General features: G+C 39.5%; 1 protein-coding gene across 1 annotated transcript in view; it reads right to left on the bottom strand.

Moving 5' to 3' along the window:
* LOC146459363 (TNF receptor-associated factor 2-like) overlaps nucleotides 1–6,378 on the bottom strand; it is a 61,432-nt gene extending 55,054 nt beyond the window's left edge. Inside the window, exon 1 of the mRNA XM_085089592.1 lies at nucleotides 6,360–6,378. The gene's annotated coding sequence lies outside the window, so the exon portion shown is untranslated. The remainder of the gene's footprint in view (nucleotides 1–6,359) is intronic.
* Nucleotides 6,379–22,022: the final 15,644 nt, after the last annotated feature.

The raw sequence follows: 22,022 nt of genomic DNA on the forward strand, positions 1-22,022 counted from the left end.
TCGATGGATTTTTCCTCTTGAAGTGAAACTCAACGTTGTAAACGAACGAAAAAATCAGCAATCGAATAAAAGGACTGGTTATTCTCCAAAGAGGCGAGTATATTGATGTGATTTTGTTGACAAAACTTTGCTGTTTTTGCAAGATATTTTTTTCTTGTAGTGTTGACACTGCAACTTGTTTAACCTCAGAGCAGCCTTTTGAGCTCATTTTCCGGTCCATGTTCGTTATTTCCCTTGGAGTTTTATTTTCTAATCTCATTCCATTTTGCTTCATTTAAAAAAAATTGATTCTGAGCCAAAATAGTCAGTCAAACAAACGTCTCCCAACATGGTATCGTCGGCATAAACTACTGACAAGTTTTTCTCGCATATATTTCTGACAATCTTGACAGAGAACAAACAAAAATACTTAAAACGGTAGGATATAACCGCAAAGATTAAGATGTGTGAGTAATTTTCACTGAAAGTCTTTTCAAAGAACGTTAAAAGCGAATGTAAAATTAAAGTGTGATTTCATTTTCATCAAAACAAAGTTTACGCAAAACATCAATGCATTCGCTTGTTTTTTGTGAATTTTTCAAAGATCGTTGTTTAGTTTATTTCTGTACTTATTGCTATGAATTATCACAGTGCTTTTTTCATTTATTACTCAAAGATATATTTGAAGTGTGTTTTTTGGTTAGTGTATCCATTTTCTCTGAGGTTTATAGCGTACGGCCTTCTTGATAAGCAAAATTTACTAGGCAGTGACAGTGCCGGTAGTGCGCGTTGGCTGTTCACAAACCGTTTTGCCTCGATCATCTTAAAAACTAAAAGCAATAATAAAAACAGAAAATATCATTTTGAGCCATTTACTGAATTCCGCTTTAATAACACAGAGGGCAAAATGTTGCTAAAACTATCAAGGAACTTCGTAAAACAGTCAGTAACTGACACTCATCGAAGGCGCAAGCAAACCAATGAACAAATTATTTAATATTTTCGTAGGGTACAAAACAAACAAAACCGACGAGAACAGTTCCCATTAAACACATGTAATTAAGATAGAATACAAGTTTAATCCAGGAGCAAACTAAAAACGATAAATCAAATGTTAGGCATCAATTAATTGTTCACCTGCGCTGTGAAGCTTCCTACCGCTTGGAAATCACACGAACATAGAGCGATACTAAAATAGCAAACGATGGATCCAAAGAAGGAACTTGCGGAGTAATTTCTTCCTGCTCCTTCCTCCCATCAAAAGGACACTTTCATGCTCGGCTATCGTTCGTTGAAAGCACTTGGACGCCATGACTGATTTCAGTTTCTCAACCAAACAAAATAAAATCAATCCGATCCAAGTCTTTAGTTTTTGACACAAATAATCTTTTGCTGTTTCTTGTGAGAAACACCAAAATTAACCTTTAGGAATTTCCCTCCGAGCTGCAGCACTTCATTTCCATCTATTTTTGGTACAAAGAACCCGGCTTAAAGAGTCGAACTTCGAAAGAACCTCAAAGAACCGGTTTTTTTTTTTGGACACAAAATGCAGAAACCAACAAAATGTAAAACTGTCGTGCTCAGCCAATCAGGAGCGAGTATTTTCGCCGCTCGACCAATCAGGAGTAAGTAATTTTGCCCTCGGTGAAAGGAAAATTACGAAAAATCTATCAAGGAACTTCGTAAAACAGTCAGTAACTGACACTCATCGAAGGCGCAAGCAAACCAATGAACAAATTATTTAATATTTTCGTAGGGTACAAAACAAACAAAACCGACGAGAACAGTTCCCATTAAACACATGTAATTAAGATAGAATACAAGTTTAATCCAGGAGCAAACTAACAACGATAAATCAAATGTTAGGCATCAATTAATTGTTCACCTGCGCTGTGAAGCTTCCTACCGCTTGGAAATCACACGAACATAGAGCGATACTAAAATAGCAAACGATGGATCCAAAGAAGGAACTTGCGGAGTAATTTCTTCCTGCTCCTTCCTCCCATCAAAAGGACACTTTCATGCTCGGCTATCGTTCGTTGAAAGCACTTGGACGCCATGACTGATTTCAGTTTCTCAACCAAACAAAATAAAATCAATCCGATCCAAGTCTTTAGTTTTTGACACAAATAATCTTTTGCTGTTTCTTGTGAGAAACACCAAAATTAACCTTTAGGAATTTCCCTCCGAGCTGCAGCACTTCATTTCCATCTATTTTTGGTACAAAGAACCCGGCTTAAAGAGTCGAACTTCGAAAGAACCTCAAAGAACCGGTTTTTTTTTTTTGGACACAAAATGCAGAAACCAACAAAATGTAAAACTGTCGTGCTCAGCCAATCAGGAGCGAGTATTTTCGCCGCTCGACCAATCAGGAGTAAGTAATTTTGCCCTCGGTGAAAGGAAAATTACGAAAAAACTGCCCTCTGTTACAACAAATCAGCATTCAGTAATTTTGCCCTCTGTTTTACATTGTTATTGTTGATGAGCAGTTAGCTGAAAAAATGTACTATATAGCTGCAAAATTGATAACGAACTCATAAGGTTATTACGTTCATACAATAAGCAGACTGCTATTGTGGAGCTCCGCTTTTAGGCTTGGCTAAATAGATATATTACTTGGTCTAAGGAGTTAAGTTGGTCTTTTTCTTTTTCTAATTGTTGTAGCTCATTATAAATTTTTTCTTGATGTGTAGATGGTTTTGGCTCGTCGGAGTGTAAATATTGAAAGTGTTCTAACCATTTGTCTTCTGGTATTGAAGGAGGATTTTTGTTGGGGATTGTATCATCTATCGATTTAAGACAACTCCAGAACAATGATTTGTCAGGATTTGATGATATTTCATCGAGTTCTTTTGTTTTTTCTTTCTGAAAATTTTTCTTTTTTAAATCGAGGAGATTTTTGTACTCGTTCAACGTTTGGTGAAATTTTTCGCGTATTTCGGAGTTGAGAGGATCGCGGTGCTTTTGATTTGAGAGTTTTCGTACTTCATGTCTTTTTAATCGGCATTCGCTATCAAACCATTTCTTGTTTGAAGCTTTCTTTATGCGTTTACGAGGCTTTTTTATTCTAATCTTGAGGCAAAGTTTTGAAGTCGCAGTTAAAATGTTTACAGCATCAGTTAACGAGGTGTTAACATCACCATCGTCTCGTTCTAAGTAGTTTCTGATAAGAATTTGAATTGGTTCCGTGCGCAACGTGTTTTTGAATTTTAAGAAAGAGTCGTTTTCCCAGTAAAACTGGCGCGGTAATCTCATTAACCAATTGCTGGATTGCTAGATTGCTAGTAGTAGTAGTAGTAGTAGTAGTAGTAGTAGTAGTAGTAGTAGTAGTAGTAGTAGTAGTAGTAGTAGTAGTAGTAGTAGTAGTAGTAGTAGTAGTAGTAGTAGTAGTAGTAGTAGTAGTAGTAGTAGTAGTAGTAGTAGTAGTAGTAGTAGTAGTAGTAGTAGTAGTAGTAGTAGGAGTAGGAGTAGAAGTAGAAGTAGTATTAGTAGTGAACAGAAGGGATTGCCAGATAAAGCTTTTTCCAAACCCAGTTGGAAGCAATCCAAGTACATCCTTTCTTTTTAACAATAAACCTTTACATTTCTTTTTTTCTTCCTTTACCACATTTTGAAAAACGAAGAGATTCTTGAATAGCTTCATCAACGGAACACGATGGCGCGACCGCCATTTCGTTGGCGAGTAACTTCTTATGATTACATGACATCAAATAACTAATGTAGCTGCGTTCATATATGAACGCATGGAATGGTATGAACAACGGTGTACGGACAGGCGCTTTTTGTTGTTGTTGTTGTTGTTGTTTTGTTTTTTGCTTTTTTCGCGCTCACCGCGTGCTTGCCTATGCTCGTCTGAAAAATGCAAAAAAAAAAAAAAAAGACGCCTCTTCTGCAGGCTGTCATTTCCAAACCATCCTGTTCATTAAAGTCAAATACTTTAATTTTTTTTCATTTCTGAAGCCTTGTAAGGTAAATGTGAAAGAGGGGAAGTCATTAATTGAAGGTTTTTTTATTATTATTATGCGTTGCTGGTTTTTCTTTTGTTGTTGTTGTTGTTGTTGTTGTTGTTGTTGATGTTGTGTTATTTGGTTTTTTTTGGTTTCCTGGCCATGCGGCCGTCGATCTAGTACACTACAAACTATGATACCATGTAACTAATTTCAGGCCTTAACTTGCAGAAAAAAGAAAAAGAAAAGAACGTTTTCAGGTCCAAATCTAGACAAAATAAGGAATTTACGAAGACACTTAAAGTTCGATCCACTTCTTATGTTAGTAAAGAAACTGGCCTCTTTTGTCACTCGTTGTTCATAAAACCGGTGGTTCATTACGTCGACTTCCAATTGTTCACAAATTAGTTCGGTTCATCTGGCCTCCATTATTTCATTTACAAAAAAGCTGAGCCTCATTCTAAGCAATTCGCCATAACTGACAAACCTCAATACCTCTCCATCTTAACAAACACTTCAAAACCGAGGTCGACTCAGTTGATGTACTTTACGCTAATAGACACATGGCCGCTTTAGTTAGAGTTCACGGTTTATTCCTGTTATTTCGTTGTGTAATGTTGGGGCACGCTTACAGTAGGCGTGCAGGCAATCTGCTGTCGAAAGTGACTTTACAGTCCGTGAACATTTGCGCGCGGACTCGACGAAAGATTGTGTTATCTTCCAGGGATGGCGATATGATCTCCACGCACCGTCCTCCCCTTTAACCTACGATTTGGAACCTTACATTTATCTTAACACCCGATTTCAGGTAGGGCCGATTTTTTAGAATAAAAGTTGTCCGATTCATAAAACCTTTGCAGTGTTTGTTAAAGTGCTTTAGTGAAGCCATAAATTTCTCGGCCCACTGAGCCCTAGTAAGGAAATGGAGGATCGCAAGAGACAAAGAAATTTTTTGACCTCGGCGGGAATGGTACCAACGGCCACCGGATTAGATCCTTGTGCTAAGGGTCTTTAGAAACCGCCATGTTAATTCAAATTAAAAAATCAAAATCGGATGTTAAAGTCGGACGTGCGCGTTGCACCTGTACTGTCGGGCTTAGAAATCGTAGCGTAAAATTAGGCCGTTATATCCTCTTTGATCCGGAAACAATAAAGTAAATGCAAGAATTTGTGAGACGGTGAGATAAACATTACTTTTCTACAATGCCTGGTACTTTCTTAGCGTAAAAAACAAAATTCAGAATCCGAGACGGCCTTGAGCCAAATGGAGACTGGAATTGGAAGACCCATGAAATTTGTCTATGGTCTATAGATTTGCGGGAGGGGTTGTGTTTGTAAAATACTGTCATGGCACTTTCGTCAATGTTTTCTTCATCACAAACTATTATTTTTAACTTAAAATTAAAGCTCTGGGTTTTCATTTTTGGAATCCCGAGCAAGTCGTGAAAATGGGTGGTCTAGTGGTCTGAGGTCAGGGGTGTCCCTAGAACATTTTCTAGGGTGTGCATAGGAGTTTTTAATTTAAATTTGTAATTTAAATTATTAATTCAAATGTCCAAACAATTCTATAACACACTGCAGTCCACTGTCCCCAAAACTTTACTTTCCACGAAATTCCATATTCCACTCCATTTCCAATGTCCTTGCCATTCCTTAATTTTTTACGGAATCATCTGTGGCAGGAGCTTCACCCTGGAATCGATACAAGTCACGTATTGTTTCTTCATTTTCGGTGCGATTCTGCCACTACTCACCTCGATTTCAGAGAATACTTGTTGAATGTTCGGAGATAGTGTAAAACGCCAAGGTCGCTGCTTTTGTGTATATTAGTAAAAAATGTTCTCTTACGCAGAATTTGACCTTTCTGTATCTACCGGAAGAGACCTCGACCATGCATAGAGACAGGAAATCATGCTAAGTTATGGCTGAAATCGGATGATTTCTCAGTCAGGTCGCTGCGTTTGTATGCGCTAGTAAAAAAATGTTCACCCCCGGCCTCCTTAGCTTCCCAAGCAGTCGTTTTGAGGGGGCTTCTTTTTCCTCCTCCCCACAAAACGACTGCGTGGGAGGCTACGCCCCCCTTTGCTGAATTGGAGATACGTAGAGTATACGTAGAGGAATTGAGCTAAGGTTTCTCTTTCGCAGAAATTGACCTCTCTGCACATATCAGCGGGAAGAGACCTCGACCATGCATAAAGATGGCAAATCATACTAAGTTATGACCGAAAACAGATGGTCCCTGCGGTTACAAGGATCGATGTCTGCATTAAGTCCGTATTATCTTCCTATCTTCGTTCCAGTATCAGCAGTATTACAGCTTCTTTTGTTGATTTCATCAGCTGAGATGATGATATGTTTTATTTATCCGCTGCAGCTATCCGCTTATTAAATACTACAGGCTTTGATTAACATTTTTTCGTTATCTTTACTCACCTTCCCTACTCTCCAACGATAACTTGCTTCAAGCAATCTTGTTCAACGCTTGACCTGTTTCACAACTCAGATTATGGGCTGACAATAAAAAAAAAATCAATTACCTGGTTAATTATTTTGTATTAACTTAGCTTAAGTCCTCTTTGATTATTTGACAATTGACCCTGTAGACTACAATCCCGGAACTGCAGAACCTACCAACCAGAACGTCAGTTAACAATTTTCCATCGCGTTTCTCCGTTTTATAATCGATCAGTAAAAATAATTTGATACCCGAACGCGCACGGCTTGTAGTGTGAACGAGAGTTGAACCCGGGGTCATATTTTTTTTTTTTTTTTTTTTTGCAATACGGACCTCCCGGCCGGTGAATAACATACGTATGGATGCACATGGAGCTAACGGTCTTACATTTTGCTAAAAAATCATGCCCGTTTTCCTTTGAAAAAATGTATTGTGTAAAAGCATCTTATTTTCAGAATATTCTGGGTTGGGGTTGGGAATGCCCCCCGATACCTAACAGTTCGTTTTTTTTAATCAATTCGGTTCGCATGTCAAATATCAGTCAAATATCAAGTTTAACTCTCACTCCGTATTTACTTAATTAAACAGGTACTGTTTACAACTTACTATAATCTGTGTAAAGTGGACGGCGAAGGAAAAAACTGATCTAAGAAGTTACAAGCCAGATAAAGAGGGTCAACAAACTTTCTCCTGATCCACAATAAAATAATTACTTCTTCTAACTAAATCTGGACTGGTTGCATACGGTCAAAATATACCAGCGTATAAGCAAGTTGTTTCTCGCTGGGTTCTTTGCTATCGTATTCCGCTTTATCTGAATATAAAGGAAACCTTTTTCTTACGTGTCGCTTAGCGGAATCGCGACGTGTCACCAGAAATGCATAGCCAAAAAGGCACTGGCCTCGCCTGACTGATTATCTCGAGGAACCAGTGATCCGACAACTGCCGTTTTCAGTCCACGTTCGGGAAAATGTTTTTATTAGATCTTCTAGAGCAGTGCAACATATCCGTCCTCGGTGCACATTCTATTTGGTCTTGTCACATAAAAAAATATAAAGGACTGTTTTAAAACAATTTTGCAACAGTAGTTTGATACGTCTGAACCAAAATCCACTGACAACCAAACTTGCAACGGCAGCTATCCAGTTCACTGTCTTCAGCGTCCGCTGATCAAGTTTCGTGTCTTCCGCATTCGTGTTAATATCTGCTTGTATATGCAAATCTTACTCCCTCTGGTAAAAGCTGATTGGACAGCTCTGACCTTTTGGTTGACAGGTACGGGTATGAAGAGTTATTAGGGGATTCCCCCACATTCTCAGCAAACTTGATGTCATTTGATAAACATATGTCTCAAAAAGCCTAACATATCAGCTTTAGTAAACGTGCACTTTTGCTTGCCCCATGCAAGAGCCTTGGACCCTGCTCCACGGACTGAAACTTTATTCTTGTAAGTCTATAGAAACACAGAAATTTTTTCACTAGTTATTTTCTGGGAGAAAAAACATTCAAACAATTTGTCTTTGATTTTGTCTAATTAATAACTGCACGAAGAACCGGCGACTCGTGCAGCAGGTGACCATTTGGTGTTTCCCTTTTGATGTTTTGGTTTAGGAATATAATCCAACACTACTAAGGAAATAAGTAAAAATGTGGCTCGGCCAGGATTTGAACCTGGATCGGATGGCTTAACCACTCGGCCATTTTATTAACCAATCACGCTGGCAACATGACATTCACTAGCAGGTCAACATGCTTGTTGACCTGCTAGTGACCAGCTCCGGGGAGACATTTCACCACACTTTTTGCAATCACGATCATCTCAATACTCTCCCGGTCGATCGGTGATGCACGGCCAAATCGTCCAGAGGAAATTAACTTCCAGTCAGTAAGGAAGGGGAGGGGATTGTTTGGCAACTGATTGTGTCACGAACAAAATTGAGGACGCTAAGTGGCTTTCGGTCTTAATAACTAGAGTTTTATTTTTACTCATGATGCGTACACATGCTATGATGAAAAGCAAATACCTGCTCGGCTGTCATCAAAACAAAGGAGCGGGAAACGTAAAGGGTTGGAACAAATTCGTATTTACGACGTCTTCGTGTGCACGAGACAGAAACATGGTACGGGAGAACGAAAAATATCCTTTCTCCGACCCCCACCACTTTACAATGATGAGCTCGTGTGAGAATGAAAAAGCTCTTGTTTACTTCAATATTGTATAGGAGGAGTGTCTGGGGAGCAAAATGTTCTGTTCTGTGGCTTCTGTAGTGAGCTAAAAAGGGAAAGCATTTGTTATTTTAAGAAAAGACACAACGTTGTCGATTTTAAAAGATATGTTTCAGCAGTTCTACTGTCATCGTCAGTTAGCACAAAGTACAAAGTTGAATTTATGACATTACTGTGTAGCATTATAAATTCAACTTTGTGTTAATTAATTTTAACTGAAGATGACAGTAGACTGTTGAAACATGTCTTGTAAAATAAAAAGAAATGTTGTGTCTTTTCTTAAAATTATAACATGTCTGCTGCTATCCAGACCTTTTGAATAGCATTTGTTACAAACTACAATTGAGGACAAAGGGCTTGGTACATATATTAGAAAGTATGCTATTAACTGTGAATTTAGCGTGACCTTCCTAAAGAAGCCATGTTATCTTAAAATGTGAGAAAGTACCGACGACAAATATCAGTCAAACTGATTGAAGTTTGTGAGCTGTGTCAAGAGTTACTTCACATAACTAAGATTCAAAGATAGAACACTTCACCCAAGCTTGACATATAAAAGTGCCCTGCTAAGATAATTTAAATAATTGAACTACATCACAGTTTAGCTATTTCCGTCGCCCGAGTCCCGAGACACCCATTGATCTCCAAAAATATCCCCTCTAGGGAAGAAGACAATTTCATTGCACGTTAAATTAAAAACTCAATTAAAAGAACTTGCAATTTTTTACTACGAGGAAGAAAAAGAAAAAGAAAAAAAGGAAATCGACCAAAACCTCAACGAAGTCTGGTATAGGCAACCCGTGTAAATATTCAGCTGCCCTTGGTATCAAGTGGAAATTTATAGAGACCTTCCGGCCGACAACTGATCCAAGAGATTCATGCTTTGACTTACAGTCATGCGCGTACTGTACTGTTTTGGTGTAGTTTCGAAAGTGCGCACTAAGCACATTTTTTAGTACTTACGTTGAGCACACAAATAGCTGGCACGTTTTGATGAGGCAGCACTCCTTCAATGATTAACCTCAGTGGACTCTAGTTTCTCCCTTGTACTCGTTGATTCCCACTTACATTTTCTCGATACTTTACCCCAATTTTAGTCGTGTTTGCAACTTCTGCGAACGCAGTCGATCTAAATGGTGTTCACGGAACGATAACCAAACTTCGTGCTATGAGCCACAAGTCACAAGGACTTCCTATGATAGACAACGTTACTTTGGAGAGCCCTCAAATACGTCGGGTGGCCACTTCACACTGTAAGCACATTTTCTTGCTGATATGATAATGACCTCATTCCTTACTTGTTGATAAGGCGTTTTTCCGTTGACACCGACAAAACGACACGGCTTGCACGCACAGGCCTAGGCGTTCCTTGGTGGCCATGTGCGTCCAAGGGGGAATAACATTGAAGCAGAACGGACGAAAAGTGGCAAATATCAGACTAGTTAAGACATAAAATGTATAAATTGACGTACTTCAAATTGGTTAAAATTGTTCTTATGCTAGTCCCGATCGAGAACTGATAATTTATTCATTACACATTGTAAAAACCGTAATTATGGACAACATCCAGTAGTTTTAAACACTCCATTCTGAACATCCAGTGGCTCCAAAATCTAAATTCTAGCCAACATCCACGGCCACTGCGAGTAGGTCTATCATTTAAGGCCAAAAAGCATGTCTATTATCTAAATCCATCGTTTTCTATTAGGCTTAGGGGGAGTAAACTACTTTATTTAACGGCAAAATCCTGTATGCCAGCGCTAAGCCTGTTTCAGTAAATGACTGACGTAACATTCCGCAGTATAGTTTCAGTACTGAACAATTATAAATAACTGAGATACTACAGCGTTCTGACTGGTCTATGGTTTATTATTCGGGTAAACACGTAGAAAACTGGTTTTACTTATTATTATTTTATAAAAGCAAAAACTTAGCAATTTCATGGGCAGATACCGGCGTAATGTAGACTGATGTAGATTATATTTACGCTCGGATTTTAGAGTAGCATATGCAGCTAATATCTCCGAGCACTAACCAAGCCAACCATGAGAATATAGGCACAAAGACCAGACCACAACACCGGGAACTGCGTCCCCTACTTTTTGGGAACAGCAAGTGGGTTCTTTAACGTCCCACAGAGTTATTTACGAACTACGGTTGTGAGACGGGGCCTACGGTTTATCGTCCTTATCCGAGAAAACTTGAATCGAAAGTCTAATCGTTTGCAGATGAAAAAAAAAAGTAATAAATGTGGTGTTTTCCTTGCATTATCTTCAGATTTAGTATTTTGGTGACAAATCATTTGTGAGCGCCACGATAGCACGTATAAACCTAAGCCAAAGCTACGTTAGATTTAGCCCGAACTTAGCGTTCGTTGAGCAGATCCAAACGGAAAAAAATAGATACAGTGATAGTAGAATACGAAGCGGCACGTACCTTACCCTTTCAAATGATGTATGTGTTCGGCATGCACGTGAATGATTAAGCTGACCTTAAGTAAGAAGACTGCTTTTTATAGCGAACACACCACAAACACGGGGATCTACATCTCGGTGTGCAGCTCTACAAATTAACCAACAAAGAGAAGAATGCGGATAGGTCACCTGCTTGTGACTGTCGATCACAGACTTTCACTATAAAAGGGAAAGGAAGTTTTTTTAACCATGCCAAAATCACCTGAAGCGGTGGTGGTGGGGAGGGGGGGTGGTCTGGGCGCCCCAAGCCAAACGTCGGCTCCAGGCCACTGAAGACGTTTAGGACAATTTAATAAAATTATTTAATAAAAACTTAACTAGTGAGCAGCACTCTGCGAACTGTAGTTGTATAACTCTTTATTTCTCCCACACGTTTCATGTGACTAACGCACACTTCGTCAGGGAGTTTAACACTGATACAACACGAAGCGCCTGTGTATACAGAACACACCTACGGATATACATATAGGAATGACAAACTCCGCAGTAATGCGTCTAGGAAACAGGCGGTAAATTTCGGCAAGGTGTGGCATATTTTCGGCAAGGTGTGACATATTTTGTACGTGATATAATTTTGGGGCCCACAGTTTTAGCCCCAAAATTATTCCTATATGTATTTATTCCTATATGTCAGTATCCGTAGGTGTGCCTTACATACATTCTTGCTGACGACGAAGATATTAAGTTTTACAACCAGGGTTTTTTGTAAGATTTCAATGATATTTCACGACGTGAGCCTATTCCACGGCGTGAAATTAACCATGACTTTTTCAAGGCGTGATATGTAAGATACTCCACCGTTAAAAGCCTCACCGTGAATTGGCGAGAAGGGTCAGTCACATATACATACATAGGCTGGCCTAACTGCGGAGCTTGTAAATATTGTGTTTATTGGGACTAAATTAGCGGGAAATACTGATGTTTATGGTTACCGTGTGCGAGAATTTGAAAGGATTTAGGTAGTGATGTGTCTCTATAAAGCGCTGCGCTGGGTTTGTACTGGAAACTGGTAAATTTACTTTGAAGTTCTTTTAGCGTTGCTGTACAAAGCCATTCCCGAATAAAAAGTCTCAAGTAGACAACGTGACTCTTCCGCATCTTCCACAAAAGCTCTTAACAACTACAGCATGGTATCATTTCAAAAAACACAACAAGTAAATCTGCATAAAACATCGAATATATTTTCCGCTTCTGGCACAGGAAACGCAGGCTATTTGAAGTGGTCTGCTGCGAAACCACCGATGGCGACCACAAATTTTTGTAGCGTAGTTTGATGCGAGTACCGCTTTTAATACGGTTACCACTATTCACTTCTGCATTCACGAGTTCGCTCACATGAGCCTTTGATTATTTTAAAAATTGTCGTAAAACGGCATGATTAATAGTCATTGATGGTGCTGCGGCGTCCGTTTATTTTTTCCCTACCTACTAGACCAGCTTGAACGTTTATGTTTGTAATGTTTTGATTTTCGACTGCGTCCACTAAAAAGTATATTTTGAGCCTCACGCGCTTAAAATACCAGCCACAGTCATGCTTGGGTCAGTTGGTTTCCTTTCACCAGCTCGAGCGTTTATAATTATGCAGTTTTCAACTCGACGACGTGTTGGAACGAAATGACTATGGAACGAAACGACCGTAATTCGTCCATTTGGGTCGACAGTAAGGCCTTAGTTTATACGTCGCACTACAGTCAAATTTAATTCAGACGAATTTTAATTCCATTAAATTCGTCATTCCGTCGCGTAAATCGTGGCGTGGTTTCATGCGTCGAAATCAATACGGTCGAATTTAATTCTCTTCCCGTATGCAGTGTATCTGGTCGCCACAGGCTTATTAAAATAAGTTTGAAATACATTTAAAAACTGTATGCATTTCATTCGACGCGACCGGCGCTAGTGCGACATTTAAACTGAAGACGCGTTATCGATATTTTATCCGTCTTGACGTCTAGGACGAATTTAATTCGTTCTAGACGTCGCGCAATCGTCGAATTTAATTGCTTGTGGGACCTTGAATTAAATTTCGACTGTAGCGCGACGTATAAACTAGGCCTAACATTTACCATTCGCACAAGACACACGAATGGAATAAGCAACCTTGCAGCAGCTTCTTGAGTAGGGAAACATAGTAGTCCAAATTTTAATTTATTTGTCAAGTTTCTTAATAAAATACAATTCAGTTTCCGTTTGACAAGTACATTTTCGGGTCGTATTGGGCATGGGTGATTTGACGGGTACTAGAAATATGGCGTCATCGGTCCTCCCAGTAGACGAAAATAAACGAGTAAAAGGCATATCTGAATCCTTCAAAAGAAATATATAGATCACCTTCAACCTCCGCGTATTATTACCATTATTACCGGCTCCGAACAGGCGAACTTATTCAAGACCGACGGACTACAGCTATGGTATGGATATCGGTATCACCAGTAACGATTTTTACGGTTGAAAAACTAAACAATAACATTTTCAATTTTACAACAACATGGAAGTTTATACTTTTTTCAAGACAATAAAAGATGAAAGTTTTCTTACCTTTATCTGCTTCACAACGGAGCAACTGTCTTGTAAAGCAATCCTGATCAATTCACAGGGGAAAATGTTTCCGCATTCCTAAATGTATATTGCCCCCTTAGGGTATACTACCTTATTACGCGGGATGCATACCGTGTCTAAAAACGGGTCGATTTCTTGTTTTTTACGCGGGATGCCCTGAGGGGGCATACCGTGTCTAAAAACGGGTCGATTTCTTTTTACGCGGGATGCCCTGAAGGGGCATACCGTGTCTAAAAACGGGTCGATTTCTTTTTCCTCGTAGCCACAAAACTGTACATTAATTTATTCATTAAACCCTGCCCTCTCCTGCTCGGGATGTATTGTTCTGATTGTCTTAAACAGAAGCAAGCCAATCAAAATCCATTCTTGTCGCTTATATCGCGAGGGAGGGGACCCACTCACCCCTACCTGTGTGACGTCAACGCATCATTTGATCTATTTATCAAAACCAGATTAAATTTGGCGCCATATTGTTAACATGGTGTGGACTCAAGTGTGCCGTTTTCAAACGGAAATTTCACCATTTTGAAGCGGTGAATCGAAAGAATAACTTCTAAAAAGCACTCGACATTTAGAACGGTGGAAATTGGTGAGTTCCTGGCGAAGGAATCGTGCTTTGTTTGACAGTCTTAGACCACGATGCGAGACTGAAAAGAGGTCATTGAGAAGCTTACGTTATCGTAAAAGAATTTCAGAAATTTCCGGTGAAAGTCTGAGTCGCGTAACACAAGGGAATCAACGTAACGCGATCGTCGTGACTCAAACTATCCCATTAGCAAGGATAGCTTTATCAATCGGCGAAGATCGGCGAAGCATACAGTTATAATAAATGAATCAGCCACAGCATCACGCGTAATGCCAGTATAGCAGGCATCTTGTTTTTTTTTCTTCCTCGTAGCCACAAATCGGTACATTAATTTATTCATTAAACTCACCCCTCTCCTACTCGGGGTGTATTGTTCTGATTGTCTTCAACAGAAGCAGGCCAATCAAAATCCATTCTTGTTGCTTATATCGCGAGGGAGGGGACCCACTCACCCCTACCTGTGTGACGTCAACGCATCATTTGATCTATTTATTAAAAACAGATTAAATTTGGCCCCATATTGTTAACATGTTCTGGACTCAAGTGTGCCGTTTTCAAACGGAAATTTCACCATTTTGAAGCGGCAAATCGAAAGAATAACTTCTAAGAAGCACCCAACATTTAAAACGGTGGAAATTGGTAAATTCCTGGCGAAGGAATCGTGCTTTGTTTGACAGTCTTAGACCACGACGCGAGACTGAAAAGAGGTCATTGAGAAGCTTACGTTATCGCAATGGAATTCCCGCAATTTCCCTTGAAACCCTGAGTAGCGTAACGCAAGGGAAACAACGTAACGCGATCGTCGAGACTCAAACTATTCCATTAGCAAGGATAGTTTTATCAATCGGCGAAGCATACAGTTGGAATAAATGAATCAGCCCCAGCATCAGGCGTAATGCCAGTATAGCAGGCATCTTGTTTTTTTTTTTTTTTTCTTCGTCGTAGCTACAAATGTGTACATTAATTTATTCATTAAACTCTCCCCTCTCCTACTCGGGATGTATTGTTCCGATTGTCTTCAACAACAACAGGCCAATCAAAATCCATTCTTGTGGCTTATATCGCGAGGGAGGGGACCCACTCACCCCTACCTGTGTGACGTCAACGCATCATTTGATATATTTATTAAAAACCGAACTAGGACCTCGAATTAATTAAGGTATTGGAAATGAACGCGACTTGCAGGAAAAATTACTTCCCAATAAAGGAAATTAACGTAAAAGAGGTGCTAAAATTTCAAAATGAGGGAAATTAACGCGACTGCCACAAAGAAAGAGAATTTGTTGAGACTACAGGAACAAATTTCTTTTAACACTAAGGTGTAAAGATCCCAACTGCAAACAATGTTCGTGAAATCGTTCTTAAGAGTAAATGTCCCTAAGCATCAAATATAATCGTCAAATCGCGGACACAGCTCAAACTTCGATTTCGCTCATACTTTTTCTATAGATAGGCCTTTGACCCAAACTAAACAAAACAGGGTTAGTTCGTTTTAAAATTTGTTTCCTTAAGAGTAATTTAATAAAAACGTTTGCGTTGGTTTTGAGGCTAATTTGGATCGAAATTTCACAATATTCATAGCATTCTAGTGTTCGTTAAAAATACACTGTAAATCTTCCTTTGCTGGAACTAGAAAATTCAGCAGTGATAAGAAAAGCGATTATTTTTTTCCTAAACAACGGTCATGGGTTTTTTCTTGAAGCCACCTTCGATACTCTTTTCAAATAGTTTTGAGGTACCTTAAAATAACTCCCTAAAAATCATGTCGGTACTCCAAACTAGGACCTCAAACTATACTGCAGATACAAATAAAGGATAGATGTCAAAAGTTATGCTGGCATTTTTTTGGGATGTCGGTTAGTTGTGTGATACGACTTCATTGAAGTTTGCTAATATGACAAATTTGCCGACGGACGCCATTTTGAAAACTAAGGGCAACACTAAAATCAGGAATCCGGAATCCGGAATACGGAACAGAAAACTGGACTCCAGATCCAGAGGAATCCTCAAGATTGATCAATTAGATTGTACAAAAATTGTCTGAAAATATTGTCAACGCAAATGTTATATTTTCGATTCGTGGCACCAGAGAAAAAATCTAATTAAGTCATTATTTCCCGCAAATGAAAAATGATTGGTCTCACGGTTAAAACATTTAAAAACGATCGAGCGTACAGTAAAGAAAAGAAATTTGATAGTCTATATCTTCATTTTGAAACTATGTTAAGGTTTTCTGGAGACAATCTTTGTCCAACCTAATTGTTGAATCTTGAGGCTTCCGCTGGAACCGGATTCTGGATTCTGGATTTCGGATTTCAGATTCCGGATTCCTGCTTTTAGTGCTGCCCCTTTGGAATGGGTTTCCTGGAGAACCAGACACTGACTGAGCATGTATTTGAGATTCTTTGTTTGTAAGCGTCAGTCCAAAATTTCCCTTTTTTGGTGGTTCAAATATCCAAGAATAAAATGTTTCGGGACTACTACAGATTTTCACATATCCGACAAAGAAATGGATTGAAATAAGCTTACCTGTTTGTATCAAATTACCCTTGTCGAAGGGCCGTTTCTCACAGTAAACGTCACATGGCCTTCCGTCATTACTTTACCCCTTCAATTTACCTCAAGACGGCAGTATAAGTCCAAAGTGTATTGAACTGCATAATGTCTATGATTATGTACCTGTTCTGTCCAAAACGGTGCGCTGTGGCCCACGGCAATCGTGAAACTGTAGCAATGACAAGTATTGTTTGAATACGTGCCTCGGTTAAAGAGTCTCTTGCAAAGTGAAGAAAGCAAATCAGTCGAAACGAAACTCGAAATGGAATAAAGACAAATATCATGAAAGGATAAATGCCGTCATTACATCAAATTCGAAGCAAAGACAGTTATCTCGCAAACCCGGTTCCCAGTTTAATAAAACTTATTAGAATATTTACTGAAATGAACAACCTTTCGGAGCCGACTCTTTTCTTTCATGTTTCCGAAATGCGGCTGTTAACCGAAAGCTGATACGTCTGGTCAGAAGAAGGAAAATGTCTTTCTCTCTTTTGGTCGGTGGCGAATGTGGATGTGATTCAAGAAGTAGGATTCTGTCGTGTGGGATCCTACCTCTTGTGTCGTGCAACAAGAATGTATCAGGTCACAAAAAACTGTTGAAATTTAGTGGCTGTGAAACGGAAGTCGAGCTCATACTAGCAAGAAGTGCCTGTTTTCAAACACCGCCGAACATCCAGGAAATGACCATATGTCCCTTGCACCGTGAACGTTTGGGTATTGGTTGGCGGTAATCTCGTACCCTGATCTCAGTCGGTTCGGGAATGTCGAGATTAGGTTGGCGATCGATAAAGTCATGCAGCTTGGCGAGCGAGAAGAAGTTATCAAATTTTCCAGTTAAAATGTTGAGGGAGCTTTGTGAGAATCTGGGATTAAAAGTGGATGGAACTTACCGTTCATTGATCTGCTTACCCAGCTTGTTGGGGAAAGGTCATGTGCACGTAAATGACACCTGCCAAAATTATTATTATTATTATTATTATTATTATTATTATTATTATTATTATTATTATTATTATTATTATTATTATTATTATTACAGTCAACTCTCTTGTAACCGACCACCCTTGGTGCACGACAAAGTGGTCGCTTACGGGAGGTGGTCGCTTACGGGAAAGATCAACAAACTAAGCCTAATACTGGATTGATTAATTAATTACAAAAAAATTTTACCTTAGCAGCTAAAATCAGGCAAATAGAAACTTATTTATTTGATTTTTTCACATTTATTCATTATTCTTATGAAACTTTGTATAACATGGTTCATGGTTCATTTTGGAACAGATCACTGTAACAATTCCCGTTTACCTAAAGATCTAATTGTAGCCATCTTCTCTTTCTGTAAACTGTCATTATCTGTCAGCAGTACGGGGAAGCGTCATCAAAATTGAACTTTTGTCACTTCTGAGTAATGATTTACATGCGATCATACGTGATTAAATCATATCTTGCCCTTGAAGTTTTAATGCCAGTCGGCAGTTCACACTGTTAAGTGCAGAGATATTGTAGGATTTAGAGCAGAAGCAAGGTGGTGGCCTTTGATTACACAGACTTCATTGTGAACATTTGTTCGATTGCTACGGATTTGTTATGTCTTGTTAACTAGTGTAAAATTGTAAAATCAAGGTTTTGATTCCAAAGTCGGCAGTTCACACTACTGCTAGCAACACGTTTAGCAATGTTAAGCTAGGCTGCGATAGAAAGGCACTTCCCTGTCTTAAAACAAGGGCATGGCTTTTTCTAGACTGTTCACAGTCCCCCTATTTTTCCGTGGGATTCTCTAGACCGGTACGGTTCGATGGAGCTGCCACCATCTTGGTTTGTAAAATCGAGCGCGATCTGGGGAGAGTGTCTAAACTACCGAGGGGAGGGGAGCGGAGTTGGGAGGCGGCGGGAAAAATAGGGAGACTGTAACAGCTTCTCACTGTCTCGTGTTCGAGGGGCGTGCCGAAACTTTGTCGCCTCGACTAATTGAATCAACTAAAAAATATACTCCCCAGAGATAAACATGTCAAATTGAAGGAAATACGATAGTCCTTGTTTAATACAGTACAGTTTCTGTACCATTTCGAAACAAAGTACAGTTATGAAATAAAATAAGGCTGCGAAAGTCTTTCGAGTGAGGATAGGCATGGAAATACAGTACAGTACACAAGCTATTTGCAAAGTGAATTTCAATAGTTATACAAGCGGAACACATAGAGTGAAGCCGCGAAACCTCTTTAGATACATGCCGCATTTGTAACATATATTTTCAAATAGCAGTCGGCGATTTCGGGAAGCAAAACAAGTACATTTCCACATAAAATTTGTTTAAGATCCCGAAAAGAGCTGGAGTTGCCAGCATTCCTTTAGCCGATCTTTTAAAAGCACATCTTGGAGTTGAAGTTGATCCACAAGATGGGCAATCCTGACGTGTTTGCAACAGCGCTTGCGACGAAAGCCACGATCAGCAACGTTTTAATCGCTTTGTGTGTGTTGTTTCGCCCCAGAGAATTGTTAAAAAAGTCGTCCCTAATTCGCCATCTACCTCAAAGCAGTCCAAAGAGACGGAAAACTGCAGTCTGCCGCCTTCCAAACGTCCGCTGGTTTTCAACCGTTTTGAACCAGTTCCGTCCACCGTATCGACCCGTACCGAGACGAATTTTACACTGAACGTTTTGTTAGAAGATGAGGATGTTTGTGTACTATTAGGCCTCCAAGCCGACGAGACAAACGATAAAAATCAAAACATTCCCCACGATCTTCACAACATTACACGCCAGCCGTATCCAGTTTTAGAACTGGCGGTGAAAGATACGTCAGTCATGCTGTCAACGCTTCGGAACTACTATTGTCTAATTGACCAATGAGGTGTTGCCGTTGCTGGTGCAACGGGCCTTTGGAACGCGAGACAGTGAGAAGCTGTTACAGTCCCTCTATTTTTTCGCTTCCCCTCACTGACTATACTAACACCCACTCCCGCTCCCCTCGGTAGTTTAGACACTCTCCCCAGATCGCGCTCGCTTTTACAAACCAAGATGGCGGCTGTTCCATAGAAGCGTACCGGTCTCGAGAATCCCACGAAAAAATAGGGGGACTGTGAACAGTCTAGGCTTTTTCTGAGTGCCACTATAATGTGACTCCTGAGGGGGCGTTGTTGTTTTTTTGGCGCCAATAAATGTATCTTTTATCCCGTGACTGTTAGTGTGTGTAAATAGTGGCATATCTATCAGTCAGAATTTATGTCAGTTCTTGAAAAATTTATTTTTTCGCCCTCTTATTTCTTCGGCCTATCTAGCACATTGCTTGAACGATGTACTATATTTGAAATTCAGAAGTAAGAAGGGTCGGTTTACTTGGTCAAATAAAAAGGTAGTTCACATTGATATAGAGTCTAATTGGTGATTGGTCGCGGATATCAAGCGGGACGAATTCCCGCGACCCCTATATTTATATGTAACTATTTCAATTAACGTTGTCGGATTAAAGTCAACGACTGAAAGGTGGCATGGGTAGTTGTAAAGTTGGAAGTATATACCATAAACGTTGGCCTCCGTGTTTTCTTGTCTATAAGGACGAGCTGTTGGTGATTTTTGTACAGTTATGTGCAAAAAATCCTGTATCACTTTGCGGTCTAGGCTTGAAGCTATAATCCAACAGCGTTAATTGACATAGCTGTATATATGTATTAAGAGGTCGTGCACAGTTTGCTCAAGGGCCTCAGCAGGACTTTAACGAAAAGATAGAAGCTCGGAAACTGGACCGATTTTTGTTAGTAAAAAAGTAAAAAAACAGTCCAAATTTCGGGTTATGCGCATGCGCGTGAAGATAAAAGGAGTCCTATTCAGCTCACATGAACAGGGAAATTTACGAGTTTTGTGGCAATTTTGAGCCCGTTTCGCTGCTAATTGACAACACCCCGACTCCGAAAAAGGCTAATTGGGACAAAAAGTGCGACTGATCTCCTGAACAAAAATTCGGTCCTAAAAGGGTTTAACGAACAATTAATGTTAAGACCGAATTAGCCTCCAATAAAGAGCAAACTTTCCTCTTCCACTATCCAACATAGCAAAAAATCCTCAAAAAAACCATTAAATCGTGGTGACACCCACCCTCCTTCAGTGCCTTGTAAACTTCCAAAAGACTGGGACGAGTGAGCTGGTACTATTAAGGCCCTCGCGATGCATTAGCTAAACACTTTTTCGCTCTCTTTACTGCTTTACATTTTTGTAATTGAGCTTCGTTTCCTTTTTCTTTCATTTCCAGCTATAAAAAATAGGTGGGCCATAGGGTAGGCCATGGCCCGGGCCATGGCCTGGACCATGGCCTAGCCCAGGTTTTGTTGACACCCTTCCGAAGTTCAAATGTTAACTGGGGACGAGTTTTTTAATTTTAATTTAATCACAAATCGGAATCCATCACAAGAAAGCAGATCACATTAAACTTCGTCAGTTTACCAAATTTGAGGTTCTGTCGTTAGATTGCAACCATGTAGAGAGGGCTTTTAAAAATCGGAAAAAAATAGAGACTTTGTATGGATTTGGGGGACGCCATCTCTGAATTAGAGACATTTGCATGTTGTTTGGGCGACTTTTGGCAGATCACAGCCTGGTCACTACGCGATGAAACATGACCAAACTAGGTAAACTTACTAATTTTTATGTGATCTTTCTGACGATGGGGTCCGTTTCTTCATATGATACAATTTGAACAATGAGTAAACTACATGAACCCTTCATAAAATTCGAAAGGCAACTATGCAGGAAAAAGAGAATTGCTTATCTAGAAAGCTAAGCATCTGAGACCATTTCCTTAATTTACAGAGCTAGTGTATTTGGTTCAGCGTTTAGCAGAGTACACAAGTTTAACCTTGTTCGGTGGCACTGAAGAGTACTTCTAACTTTCGCCGCACTAAATTTTCTGTAGCTATATGGCTGTATGATGAATGGTGGTCAAAAAACCGGATGACGCCGCTTTTGAGGCTCCCATGTACTACACGCTTCCACTAAAAAGGTTGAGAACCTATACCAAGAATGACCAAACAGCAAACTTCTCACAAGTCCTTTAATATTTTTAGACGTTTCGCCCTTCGGGCTTCATCAGTACAAACGTAACAAAAATAGTTGACATGTAAAAGATAAAAAAAAGTAGTCCTATTTACATCTAGTAGCTAAAAAAAATAGAGGATATTACATGACCGTGCGTAGATACGAAATTTCTCTTCGAGTGTTTATTATATAAACACCAGTAAAATACCAAATCAT

This window comes from Pavona decussata, unplaced genomic scaffold (genome assembly GCF_977016875.1).
Source record: "Pavona decussata unplaced genomic scaffold, jaPavDecu1.1 SCAFFOLD_219, whole genome shotgun sequence".
NCBI lineage: Eukaryota > Metazoa > Cnidaria > Anthozoa > Scleractinia > Agariciidae > Pavona > Pavona decussata.